Here is a 13,709-nt window from a genome sequence, read left to right as displayed (position 1 = left end):
AGATCAAGAAACGAAGTTTAATTAGATTAGCCGGCATATCGGAAGACAGGCAACTAATGTCTCAAAGACCCATCTTCCAACATTACAGAATCTTGAGGCAGTTATATAGGGAAAATGGGCAGTAAGGAGCGGGGGTCCAGGGATGTTGGTCTCTAGGCGTGACGGGCCCCAGGCATCACGTTGTTCCATTCTTCTGTCAGCTGTGATGGATACCTTGTAGGTGTGTTTCCCGTCTGTGGTCAGCCTGTTCCTGGAGAGAAACTCATAGAACAAAGTTTTAATTTATCAAGCTATTGGGGTGTATGTGCGTAAGTGGAGGCCATAAATCAGGACAGCATGGGAATTATTTTAGAGAACGTGCAGAGCAGTGAGTAGTCACACAGAGGAGGGGCTGGGGCCATTTAGCGTAAGAAGATGGCCTCACTTATGCTCACTTACACCCCCACTTCCACCCCAGGTGGCCGGGTTAACAATTTAGTGTGTGTCCTTCCCAATAATCCGATACAGACCGGCATATATGTAATCAAGCCCCGGAGCTGTCATCACTCTCTGCCTCACAGACGGGGGATCGTATCGTATGCTTTTCTCCCTCAGTGACACTGTGGTAAGCTGAATAATGCCCTTCCCCCACCCCCAAAGATATTCCCCTCCTAATCCCTGGAACCTGTGAATATTATCTTATATGGCAAAAAAAAAAGATTTTGCAGATGTGATTAAGTTAAAGATAGGCGATGAGATTATCCTGGGTTACTTGGGTGGGTCCTAAATGCAGTCACAGTGTCTTTGTAAAAGAGAAGCAGAGGGAGATTTGACACACAGACAGGAGAGGAGCATGTGAGCATGTGGGCACAGAGGCAGAGATTGGAGTGATGTGGCCACAAGCCAAGTAGTTCTGGCAGCCACCAGAGACGGGAAGAGACAGGGAGCAGATTCACCCCAGAGCCTCTGCAGGAAGCACCGCCGTGCGGACACCCTGATTTCAGCCAGTGCTGCTGACTTCAGACTCCTGGCCTCCAGACTGTGAGAGAATAAATTTCTGCTGTTGTCAGCCACCAAGGTGGTGGTAATTTGTTACGGTAGCCACAGGAAACTAATACCGGCACCAACTGGCTGGGAAGGACATATTAGCAAATAATAATAATAATACAATAAGTTTTAAACAGCAGGATACAGAACAGCATGTGTAGTATGAATCTATTTTTGTAAAAGATGCATGTGTGTGCACAGAAAAATATTGGGGAGAAAAAACCAATGTATGCTTGTTACCCAGCAAGGCAATTTATCCTAAGGAAATAATTAAGGCTGTGTGCGAAGGCATACATACAAAGATATTCAACTCAGGACTACTTGCAATGGCAAACTGTTGGAAGCAATCTAGATGTTCAACTTTGGGGTTCAGTTCAATAAAAAATAATGCAACCACTGAATAGAACCCTATACAAATTTTTAAAGAAAGATCTTGTATAAATGTACTTATTTCTATAGAGGGATTGTTACACTGTGGTAAGTAAAAAGGCAGTTATAAAAGAATTTGTAGAGTATGACTCCATTTAAAAATAAATCATCATCATCATTTAGGTGCCAGGAAAAGTGTTTGAAGGGACACAAACCAAGGTGTAAACAGCCCTTGTCACTAGAGAGGTGGGTGGGATCATTGGTATTGTAAATTTTTCCTTTACTTTGCTTGTCTGAATTTTTTTCTATAATGAGCATGAATTATATTTGTAATAAGGAAAAAGTATAATTTAAAAAGTTTACAGGGAGGAAATAAAGCCAGGCTGAAATTCAAGGTCAATGGTGTGAAGACAGAAGAGGTAAGAAAGAATTTGGGGGCCGGCCCCGTGGCTTAGCGGTTAAGTGCACGTGCTCCACTGCTGGTGGCCCGGGTTCGGATCCCGGGCGCGCACCGACACACTGCTTCTCCGGCCATGCTGAGGCCGCGTCCCACATGCAGCACCTAGAAGGATGTGCAGCTATGACATACAACTATCTACTGGGGCTTTGGAGGGAAAATAAATAAAATCTTAAAAAAAAAAAAAAAAAAGAATTTGGGAGTCCAGGCAAAGAAATCAGGGGAAGCTTCCTGGAAGAGGTGCCACTGGAGCAGGAAAGCAAGGACTGGTGAGTGAGGAAGCCATAGGCTGGTTGGTGGAACAGAACTCTGAGAGCCAGTTGACTTACAGGGCAGAGCCTGGGCAACGCGTGGGCTCCAGGCTCCTAGTCAGTGGTGTGCTGGAAAAGTTTAACAACCACTTCTTGGGGGGCAGGGCAGGAGGTCTGATTTGTAGGCTTTGCCAATTTCTGTGGTGTAAATACTCCCCCACGGCCAATTTCAAGCTCTCAACATGATGTCACTGACTACAGCGTTGGTAAGAGACACACAGTGGCACAGCATTCTGTAGTTATTTCCACTCTACAGATACAAAAGACGTCAATAACCTCAAGGGCATCGATAGTAGTAAAATGTAGCAAAATAATTTGGCAGTGCTAAGTTTTGAGTTAAATTTGTTTTTAATAAAATTTATGTAATTTAAATTTTAATAACAGCTGTTTAATAACTCACCTGCAAAATTTCTGAAAATTTAACAGTTGACTCCCACAAGGAGTCTGGGGGCCTCCAGTGCTCCGTGAAGCTGCCTCTGGAGATGGAGGTGCCCCAAGCCTGAGAGCCACCTGGAGCGGAGCTGTGACAAGGACCAGAGCTCTGGCCCGAGTCATTGACCTGCCTCAGGAACGCCCGGCCCCTCCCGTGTCCTTCCAGTCAGGGGAAAGTTCTCTCTTTGCAGCCTAGGGCGGGGCCTTCCTTCCTCAGTTGGCTGACCCATCACTCTGCTTTTCTTTGGAACCTAGAGGCCTCCACTGGCTCTTCCTCTGCAAGACAGGCCTGAAATTTCTGGGAGGGATCATTACAACCAGGCCCCATCTCCTAGGCTGGGACTCTCTCCAAGAGAGTTAGAGGTCAGGCCACAAGGCAGTGGCCCAGCTCAGGCCACAGCTGCTTTCAATCCAAGCTCCCTCCGGGGCCAAAGGTACAGGCCCTGCAACCCCAAATTTTTGGTCACAAAGTCCCCCCACTGGGGCAAATGATGAAGCTGGTCCCCTCTCTTGCCTCAGTCTCCCCACCCTATGTTTATTTTCCTCCTTGATGGCACCCTATTCCTCCCACCTAATGCCTGTATACTTCTTCCCCTCTCCATGATCAACACTTAACTCTCAGGAAGGAAATTTATTAGCTAGTTCTTGCTATTGTGTACTTGACCAAGATGGCAAAGATCTTAGATCAGTGGGAGCCCCCTACTGGTGGGATGGGAATTGTCTACCTGGGTTCTGGGTCCAGCTTTGCCATAAATTCCTCTTTCGGGGCGTACCTCCAAAGGCGAGATTTTAAGCGTCATTGAGTGGGCGGAGGAGGATCTTGGGCTGTCGCCTGCTCTGCCATGGGACAGGCTCAGCAACAGTGCCGGGACAAGCCAGACTGGAGCCTGAGGTAAAAGGAAAAGTCAGTCATACTGACCTAGTCTTAAAGTTTTGATACTTTATTCATTATGGATCTTGTACATTAGATTTTTTATTGTGGTAAAATATGCATAACATATATTTACCATTTTAACTATTTTTAAGTGTACAGTTCAGTGGCACTCAGTACATTCACATTGTTGTGCAACCATCACCACCATCCCTCTCCAGAACTTTTCCATCTTCCCAAACTGAAACTCTGTCCCCATTAAACACTAACTCACTCCCCATTCCCCCTCCTCCCAAGCCCTGGCATCCACCATTCTACTCTCTGTCTCCATGAATGTGACTCCTCTGGGAACCTCACATGAGAGGAATCACACAGTATGTGTCCTTTTGTGACTGGCTTATTTCACTTAGCACAGTGACTTCAGCATGAGTCCATGTCGTAGTGTGTGTCAGAATTTCCTTCCTTTTCGAAGCTGAAGGATAGTCCATTGTGTGTATACACCACATTTTGTTCATCCACTCATCCACTGACAGACACTTGGGTTGCTTCCACCTTTTGGCTATTGTGAATAATGCTGCTATGAACTTGGGTATACAAATCTCTCTTTAAATCCTTAATTTTGATTTTTTAAAATAGTTCATTAAAGTGTTGATCTTACTGCAGAGTTTTTCTAGCATTTTCTGGCCTCTAGGATTTTGTGCCCAAAGTGAGTGCCTCACTTGCCTTACCCTAGATTTGAGGAGTGGCCTGTATCTGTCACAGCAAGGTGGAAACCTCATGTTTTATCTTTAAAAATTCTCATGGGGCTCAATAAAACCCCCACCATGTTGAAGGTGATGTGTCAAATGGACGCAGGTGCCAACTGAAAGAAATCCAAGTGAGCAAAGATGGAACAATTTGAACCACAAAATAAAGTAGTCTTGGATTATAACCCAAAGTATAAAATGAGTATCCATGAGTCGATGCTGGTATAAATAAATGACTGAATAAATTAATGAATGGGGGAGACGAGACAAATCTCCCACGCAGAAGAATTGCAACTAGCTTATGTAGTTGCTCTGTCCTACAGGAAGGGAGAGCATGAGTCTGGGCTGCCTTAGTGACTTTCCTCCAAAGGGCTCAGTATAGAAAGGGGGAGGGGAGTAACTTTACAGTGGAGACACCTGGCAAGTTCTGCCTCAGCCAGGTGACCAAGGTTATGTTCACTGTATATACCCATGAAAAGTGAGGGAATGGCACTCCACCTCTGTGATCTTCCTCCCAACAACGCATAACTCCCACTAGTTTAATCAAGAGGAAAACATCAGACAAATCCCAACCCAGCGGCACCCTACAGTATTCCTGACCACGGTTCCTCAAAGCTGTCAAGATCATCAAAATCAAGGAAAGTCTGAGAAACTGTCACAGCCACCAGGAGCCTGAGAAGACATGACACTAAATGCAGTGTGGTATCTTGATGGGACTCTGGAACAGGAAAAGGACAAAGGTAAAAACTAAGGACATCTGAATAGCTATGGGTTTTAGTTAATAATAATGTGTCAGTATCGGTCCGTGAGTTGTAACAAAGGCAATATACAAGGTAAGATGTTAATAACAAGGGCCAGCGGGTATGAGGTGTATATGGAAACTCTCCGGACTATTTGCTCAGTTTCTCCGTAAATCTAAAACTGTTCTGAAAAGTAAAGTCTATGCAGAAATTCACATGGGGTTTGCGTTCTCCTCCAGGACACAGCTGTGCCGGACAGAATGATGGAGCAGGAAGGACGTGCCCAGTTACCCTGTGGCCCAGATCTCCCTGCCCCCCTCCACACCCCCGGGAGCCATTTCCCCAGGAGCCACACTTCTAGTGTCGGGGGGTAGCCGCCGTGCTCTGAAGGTCTTTGTCTTCTGATTCCATCCTTCTCAGATGCTGGGCGTCAAGGAACAAAGGGACAGCGTGTCCCAGTGGCTGGGCTGCCAGCCCCCGAGCGCAACCCCCTGAGTTCAGATCCTGGTCTTGCATCCTGTGTGACCTGGGGCGCACCGCTTAACTTCTCTCCGCTCCACTGTGTAATGTGTAAAGCGGGTGCGGTGCCGCACCTCGGGGAGCAGCTGTGAAGATCAATGAGACGGGAACCACTCCAAGTGTCCACAGATGGATGAAGGGATAAGCAAAATGCAGTCTAGCCCTCCAGTGGAATAGTATCCAGCCTCATACAGGGACAAAGCACTGATGCGTGCTGCAACGTGGACATCATGCTCCAGGCAAACAGCCAGACACACAAGGCAGGCTTTTTACATGTCTACAATCATGTTAGTGTATGATTCCATTTATATGAAAGGCCCAGAATAGGCGAATCCATAGAGACAGAAAGCAAATTTGTGGTTGCCAGGGGCTGAGGGTGGGCAAATGGGGAGTGACTGCTTATTGGGGATGGAGTTTCCTTTCGGGGTAATGAAAATGTTCTGGAATTTGATGGTTCCACAAGTTTGTGAATGTACTAAATATCATTGATTTGCACACTTTAAAGTGGTAAATTTTAAGTTATGTGTATTTTACCACAATAAAAAAATTTAAAAACCCAATAAATTTAATTAATTGAAATAATTCTTTCAATGAGATAATGGAAAAAAGCATATAGCTCAAAAATATAGCTGATATGATGCCGATGATGATAAGTTTTAAGAGTTTAAGATGCAGGGTTCTACGTGCGAATGGATAGATTTTTCTGCCTTTTTGGTTTGGTGTTATCTGTTTTTTAATCCATGGTCCCGTGGCCTCTGACACTCCTGTGCCAGGCCCCCAGCACGGGCTGCACTAGAGGATGGGCCAGCCCCCTCTCCTCTGTAGGCACAGCCGCTGACTGCCAGTACCGCGGCCAGGGGCACCCTCGGTCGTTGCCCTCCACGGCCCAGGAGTGGAACATAAACAGAAGCTAGGAGGACAACAGCCCGCCAGGAAGTCCTCACGCCCCGGAGAAATGGAGCCCATTAATGAGGCTCCCCGAGCCCTAGCCTGTGGACTGGGGTGCTGGGGAGGCCTGGGCGAAAGCGCTGCCCGCCTGCCCCTGCCCTGGTGAGGCCACTGGGCACACGCCCGCTCATCGTGTGGGTAGGAACCCCTGAAGGCTGGGTGTCCAGGGGAAATAGGCCCACCTGGCTGGGGCTTGGGAACTGGGGAGGCTCAGCCTGCTTTGTGAGCGGGAGATGCCATGGGGCTGGGGAGGACCCCCCCAAGAGGGGGCTGAGCAAGTCCTCCCTGTGGGGACAGCATCCTGCCGCATCTCTGCAGCCCTGGCTCCTGCCCAACGACTCTGAGAAGGAGGAATTGGCCATTGGGTCTCGGTTGCCAAGGGGATTTCTTGGCCCCACCTGTGGGTAAAATACTGTATGTCGTAATTTTTTGAAAAATAACGCACTCACATGACTCAAAATTCAGAAGGCACCGAGGTCCCCCACCCCTCTCTCCCAGACACCAGTTCCTCCAAGAGGCAGCCCATGTCTTCCGTGTCTCATGTACCCACCCCGAGGTACCTTGTGCACATCGAGTGAAGGCCTATACGTACGACGCTTCATACAGCCCATCCCTTTATCTCCTTGGAGGCAAAGGGCAGCGATCAACATTTTCCCATTTTACGGATGAGGAAACTGAGGCTCAGAGAGACCCAGTGACCAATCCACGGTGACACAGTGAGGCGGGCTGGCTAGACCCCATCTCCGACTCCTGCAGGGCTCCTATCTCCCCATCCCCTGGGGTTCGGGGACTTGTGACAGCCCTGCGCACAGAATATGGGCCCCGCAGTGTAAGTCCTGGCTCTGAGGGCCACCAGCTGCAGCATCTAGAAGAAGTTATTGCATCTCTCTGAGCTCAGACCCCTCGCCTATGAAGCAGAGATAACAGATGATAGCTGCTTACGGGGTCATCGCGAGAACGGAATAAGATAAGGCCTGCAGGAGCTCACCATGGCACCTGGCAGCTCATACTCCACTCAACGTGCATTTATTGCACACCTACTACGTGCCGAGCACCTACTATGTGAGGATACAATGCAGCCAGGATCCTGGCTCACGGAGCTCATGGAAGATCTCAATGAACAGTGGAAATTACTATTCAGCAAACAGTCACACCACCTCCTGGTTCTGGGACATGGAGGCGAGACCAGCATACCAGAGCCACACCCGAGTCTGTATCTCCCACTGGATTGCGGGACCAAGAGAGGAGGAGCCCGCGGCTATCCCGTTCCCCAACCTCTGCACCCCTGCCCGGGGTCATTTACAGAGTAGACGCTCAGCAAGCATGTGTTGAATGAATGAATGTGCAGAGAAACAAAAGACTTGCTGGAGGAAAGCTCCCCCCCGCAAAAAAAAAAGATTGCTCTAAGATGGAAGGACTAACAGGTGACTTGATTTCCTTTTCTCTATATCGTCTTGACTAGGCAAGTACCCATTGTATATTTTAAAAATTAATATGATTAATATTAAAAACTTAACGGCACAAGAGCTCATCCAAGGTGAACGGTGCCGTGTGTCCAGTGACTGGTACAGATGAGAATTCAGAGTGGGAGGGGATGGCAAGGCTGGGGGTCAAGGAAGGTGTCCTGTAGAGGGCAGGGCAGAGACAGTGGCACGAACGGCCACGCTCATTGTCAGCCCAGCTCCTGTGACTGTCTTAGGACGGCGGGTGAATTCAATGGGGCAGGTCCTCACTCCACTCTCCCAGTGTGTCCCCAGGCCTCCTGCCCCCCAGACGTAGGCCCGCCAGACCTCCCGAGCTGCAACTGTGAGGCACCAGGTGAGAGCCGGCACCTCCCTCCCTGCGTCCACCTGTCACTAGGGCTCCTGGGGCCACCGTGCTGGTGGGTGTGCAGCACGGGGTTGGCTGTGGCGGGCACTCACTCAGAGTTGCTCTCCTCCCGTCTCTTTCCTCTGGAAGCCAATGACATAGGAGCCTAGGCGGCAGGAATAATCCAGACACTCAGAAAATTCTGATTCCAGGCAACTGTAATAGCAAGGAAAACTTGAAGGGTGCCCGCATGGGGCGCTGGGGGTGCACTCCGTGAAAGCCCTTGTCCCCTCCTGCCCCAGAGGCAGGCTGTTGGTGATGGAGGGGCTTTGGGAACCTCCAAGGAGGACAAAGGTCTGCGAAGAGGACCAGTCAGTGTCCCAAGACCTTAGCGCCCAGATTAGGGGTGAAGACAGAGCCCAGGGTGGGGAGGCCCTGCTGTGTGGCCTCGGGCAGCTGGCCTCCCTCATCTGTCTGTCCATCCTGGGCTCCTTTCGAGGGTACCTGCTGTGCAGGACTGTCCCTAGGTCCCCTGGGTCTCTAGGTCCCTGGGTCTCCTGACCTAGGGCTGCCACCTTTCAGCCCAGAGAGAGGAGAGCCCTGGCAATGAGATGAGCTGAGCCGAGCTATCCTCACACTCTCCTGACCTCATCTTCAAGGTCAAGCTCTTTGGTGAGAAGGTCCTTGTTCAGCTGCAAACAGCCAGATGTGGGGGTTTGTGTTTGCCTGGGACCCAGGGTCATTCTGGGGTTTGAGTTAAGGTTCAGAGCAGAGCCAGGGTGGAGGGTCAGGTTAGGGGGTGGAGGTTAGGAGGTCAGTGTGTATGTGGTGTTGGGCATCATTCTATGGCTGGGGTCAGGGGTCAGCATGAGCCTAGGCTGGGGAGGCTCTGTCACTGACTGCTGTGTGACCTTGGCCAGCTGCCCTCCCCTCTCTGGGCCTCAGCCTCTTGCCCAATACAATAAAGGAGGCTAAAGGCAATGATGTCTAAAATAGAAGATCCCAAAGTTCGAGACCCAGGACTGTAGACTCAGTTCGCATTTGGGGGAGGGGCTGTGGAGCTGGTCTGGGTGAGGAAGGGCAGTCAGGAGAACTCAGGCCTCTGCACCTGACTTGGTGCCAGGTGCAGAAGCCTGACATTGCCACCCCCTCTCCCCTCGCCACGCTTCTTCAATCTACTCACTGGCCCCACAGTGCGCTCTGCGGAAATTTATTGGAGTGTCTCAATCTCTCCAACAGCCCAGACGGGGGTCTTTTTGGGGGTAAAAGGAGGCAGGAAGGTGAAATCTCTTGGCAACACGGGTCTCCTGACTTGACTTGGGCTGAGGGTGTGCTGTGGACCTGGCATCTTTACAAACAATGCCTCCTTTTGTCTTCATCACATTCCCCTAATGGCCCTGCTTGCCAGACAGGGAAACAGGAGCTCAGAGAGGTTAAGCAGCTTGGAGGCCACACAGCAGGGCAGGCAGCGGCAGGCTCAGGTTCCAACTAGGTCTGAGCACAAGGCTTGGACCCGGGAACACAGCGCACCCACCTTCCGGGCCCCTCAGGCTGCACGGGAGCCTGGGTCCCCGTCTGTGTGTCTATCTGAGGCCCCAGGGGTGGGGAAGACACTGTTCAGGGACCTCCTCTTTGTCCTAAAACCAACCTCCTCCTCCCCACCCCCTAAAAAACAAGCACAACAAAGACTCTGATTTACGCAGACAACCCAGCGCTGGAGTCGGTGTAAACGCTTCACAGCCACTAGGGGGCGCCGGCGATGCCGGAATGCGCTTTACCTTCCTTGAGAAAAGCAGTGCCGTGAGCAGTTGGAGCGGGGATGTTCCAGGTCCAGCGGGGGCGTCCAGTGGGGCTTTCCCAGCCCCTCACTCTCTGTGTGAGCGCGGGCTTCAGTTCCCCTTCTGTAAAATGAGGATAAAGGCATCCTAGACCTACGTCACAAGAGGTCAGAGACGGCAGAGGTGCCCGGAGCAGTTAAAAGAGGTATTATCCTTAATAAATCATCAATAATTCCATAAGACCAGACTTCCGTAGAATAGATTTCATTAATATATAACTGTTACCCAAAAAAGACATGGGTGGAGTAGAGATAAAATATGACTGGCTATGATGGATATCAGGTGAAGCTGTAATGAGTGCAATGAGAATTCTTTATACTATTCCCTCAAAAAGGAATAGAATAGAAAAGAACAGAACAGAACAGAGAGAGGAAAAAAACAAGTATACCTGGATTCCTGCTGCTGGGCACAGTATATCATAGTGGCTTACAATACAGTTGGAACAGACCCAGGATCAAATCCCAGCTCCGTGGAGGTTTTTTAAGCCACGTAAGTTCTCTGAGCCATTTCCATCTCTGTTCAGTGGGCCCAACAATAGTAACCACTTCACAGGTGGTTCTGAGGATTAAATGAGGAAACGCATGCAAACCCTCAGCGCCGTGCCTGGCACACGGTAGCTGCTTTCACTGTGTGATATTCTGCATCCAGAGTCCGAATGTGTCCCACCGGCCTCCTGCCTCCCCGCCTCCAGTCCCTGCGCTCTGGTCTTTGCTTCCCAGGGGTCCTCGCTGAGCCCCACCTCTGATCATGCCCCCTGTGGCTCAGATCCTCCATCCTGCCCACCCTGAGACCCAAGCCCTGATTCCTCACCCGCATTCAGGGCCTGCCCGGGCCTGGCTGAGGCCACCTTCTGAGCCGAGCCTCCCACTGTCCTCCTCCAAACCCGAACCCCGTCCTGCTCAATGCTTGCACAACGTCCTCCTGGTGTTGCCTCCTCAAGGAGCCCTCTGGGTCAGTTTCCCATTTGCTGCCATAACAAATGACCGCAAATTTAGAGGCTTAAAACAACACAGTTTAACATCTTACGTTTCTATAGGTTAGAAGTCCGACGTGGATCTTACTGGGTCAAAATCAAGATGGCAGCAGCATTGTGTCCCTTCTGGAGGCTCTGGAGAGAATCTGTTCCCTTGCCTTTTCTAGCTTCTAGAGGCTGCCCCCATTCCTTGGCTCACCGCCCCCTTCCTCCATCGTCAAGGCCAGCAACGTCACATCTCTCTGACCTTCTTCCCTGGTGGCATTTCCCTCTGACTCTCCTCTCCTGCCTCCCTCTTCCACTTTCAAGCACCCTTGTGATTACATCGGGTCCACCGGGAGAATCCAGGAGTATCTCTCCACCTCTAGGTCCTCGACTTCCTCATACCTGCAAAGTCCCTTCTGCCATGTACGGTAACATATTCACAGGTTCTGTGCATGAGGTCATGGACATTTGGGAGGCTGTAGTTCTGTCTACTGCACCCTCTCCGATGCTCTAGGCAGCGTTGGAGCCTCGCTCCTTGGGCCTCCCTGGATCACCCACGTTGGTGTGGGTAACTGAGCTCCAGGATCAGGGAACAGGGCTTCTCCCACTGCAGGCTATGGACAGCGCAGGTTGACCAAGCAGAGATGTGACAAAAACACCCCCTGGCCTCTTCCTGGGCCCATGATGCGCTTCCTTACTTCCATCCAGATCAGCCACTCGTCCATCACCAACAGCCAGGGAGAGTTGGTGGGAGACAAGTCCATCGATGTCTCCATTCAGAACGTGTCTGTGATCTTCAAGGGGACCCGGGGCGTCTGAGGGTAAGCATTCCCACTCAGCTGACATGCCACTCCCTGGCCCTCTCTGGGCTGAGGGCAGAATGAGGGTCTCAGGTCCTTGGCTCTTAGCAGGTTGAGCACTGATCAGTCTGATGACTTGGAGATCGACTCCTCCACTGACTTCCAGATCCACACACAGCTTATGTGTCCTGCTCCTTCTAGGGAGGTTGGACTCCAGGGGTCAGCCTCAGTGGAGAGACAAGGCCATGCAGACAGAGCATTCTGAGGCCGCCAAAGGAGACCTAGCCTGGGAAGTGTGAGCAGTGGGAGAGCCCAGAGCTGGCTAAGTTCCTAAATGGCCGGGACAGCACTGGGTGCCGCCCAGTGGCCAACGCTGCCCTGATGTGGTGTTGGGGAACCCTGCAGCCTGCGGCTCTGGCAGTGTGTGGAGCGATGCCCCTGTTACCTATCTTTCCATAGGCTGGTCCTGCATCTCCAAGGAGACAGCGAGTAAGGACATTGCCTCTGTGGCCCCCATTTCTGCTTGTGCCCCATCCTGTTAGCCTGAGCCCTAGGAGTGTGGAAGGGTGGTGTGTCTACTGCCCCCCAGGACAACCACAGATGGGGCCTGTCTGCGGGCAGCCAAACCTGGGGGTCAATCCTTTCAGTGGGGTCATTACCTACCCCTCCTCATCAACGCCCCTCAAAGGCTGGAAAAACTCATCACTAACAGTTACAGAGAACTTGCTGTGTGCAGAGCACTTTTCCCAGCCCTTTGCATGAATTAATTGATTTAATCCTCACAACCCAACCCTGGGAGGTAGATTCTGTTATTCTCTCCATTCTTATGAATGGGCAAACTGAGGCACAGAGATGTTAGGAAGGAGAGAAAAACTCGTATCTACTGCATCCCAGGCACCACACTAGTTCACAGCTAAAATTCCTAGCCAAGCGAAGTAACTTGCTGAGGACACACAGCTCGCTGCTGAGGGGTGGGGGAGGGATTTGAACCCAGCATCCTCTGACCCCAGAACCTGGGATCCTGAGTACTCTACTCAGATTTTTGTCTTGGCCAAGCCTCGGTCAAGGAGCTGTGAGCTTCTTGTATAGAAGAGTAAACTGAGGTTCAGAGAAGTAGAGGGTCACGCCCAAATCATACATCCAGCGGCCGACCCCAGCTGGAACACAGGCAGGACCTGATGGGTAGGGTCGGGGTCAGCCCATGGAGAGACGGACACGTGTGTGAATCCATACTCTAGGCATGTCCGTGTGTGAGTGTGACAAGTGTGAGTGTTACGGGCACCAAGGCCTCCCGAGGGACCCTGGGATGGTTAACACTCACATCTGAGGCCCTCTCTGAGGCCCGGGATCCTCAGCTGTGAGACGGGGCTGATAATCCCTGCCTCCTGGGCTATAGGAGGATTCCAAGGCTGGCCGAGCCCTCAGTGGTGCCTGGCACACAGTAGGTGCTCAATGGACGCACCAGAGTAGTCAGGGCCTCAGTGCAGTGCTTGCTCCCCTCAGGCTCGGGGGATCAAGCAGCTGATCACAGACTGCATTTCCTTCTCCCTGAAGCTGTCCTGAAGGACAGGTGAGTGAGGCTGGCTGACCCCACCTGCCCGCCCGCCATAGGGAGCCCTGAGCTGTCCACGGTCACACCCGGGAGGTTGGGCCCACGGCCCCCCCCCCCCCCGCCCTTCCCTGAGAAGCTGCCTCCCACTTCCCAATGTGGCCAGCCGCCTGTGCCTGTTCCCAGCACTGCCACCCCCACACCGCCCTGCCCCTGCCTCCTTTCCGGCCTGGTGAGCCGCCTGCCCGAGATCCACATCATCTCCACCATCCACATCATCTCCAACATCACAGCCGACTGGGTCCAGACGAGGGCTGCTGAGTGCACTTCGGTCTG

Source organism: Ceratotherium simum, chromosome 30 (assembly GCF_057802395.1).
Source record: "Ceratotherium simum simum isolate JZ-2026a chromosome 30, ASM5780239v1, whole genome shotgun sequence".
Taxonomy (NCBI): Eukaryota; Metazoa; Chordata; class Mammalia; order Perissodactyla; family Rhinocerotidae; genus Ceratotherium; species Ceratotherium simum.
This window is presented reverse-complemented; position numbering follows the sequence as displayed.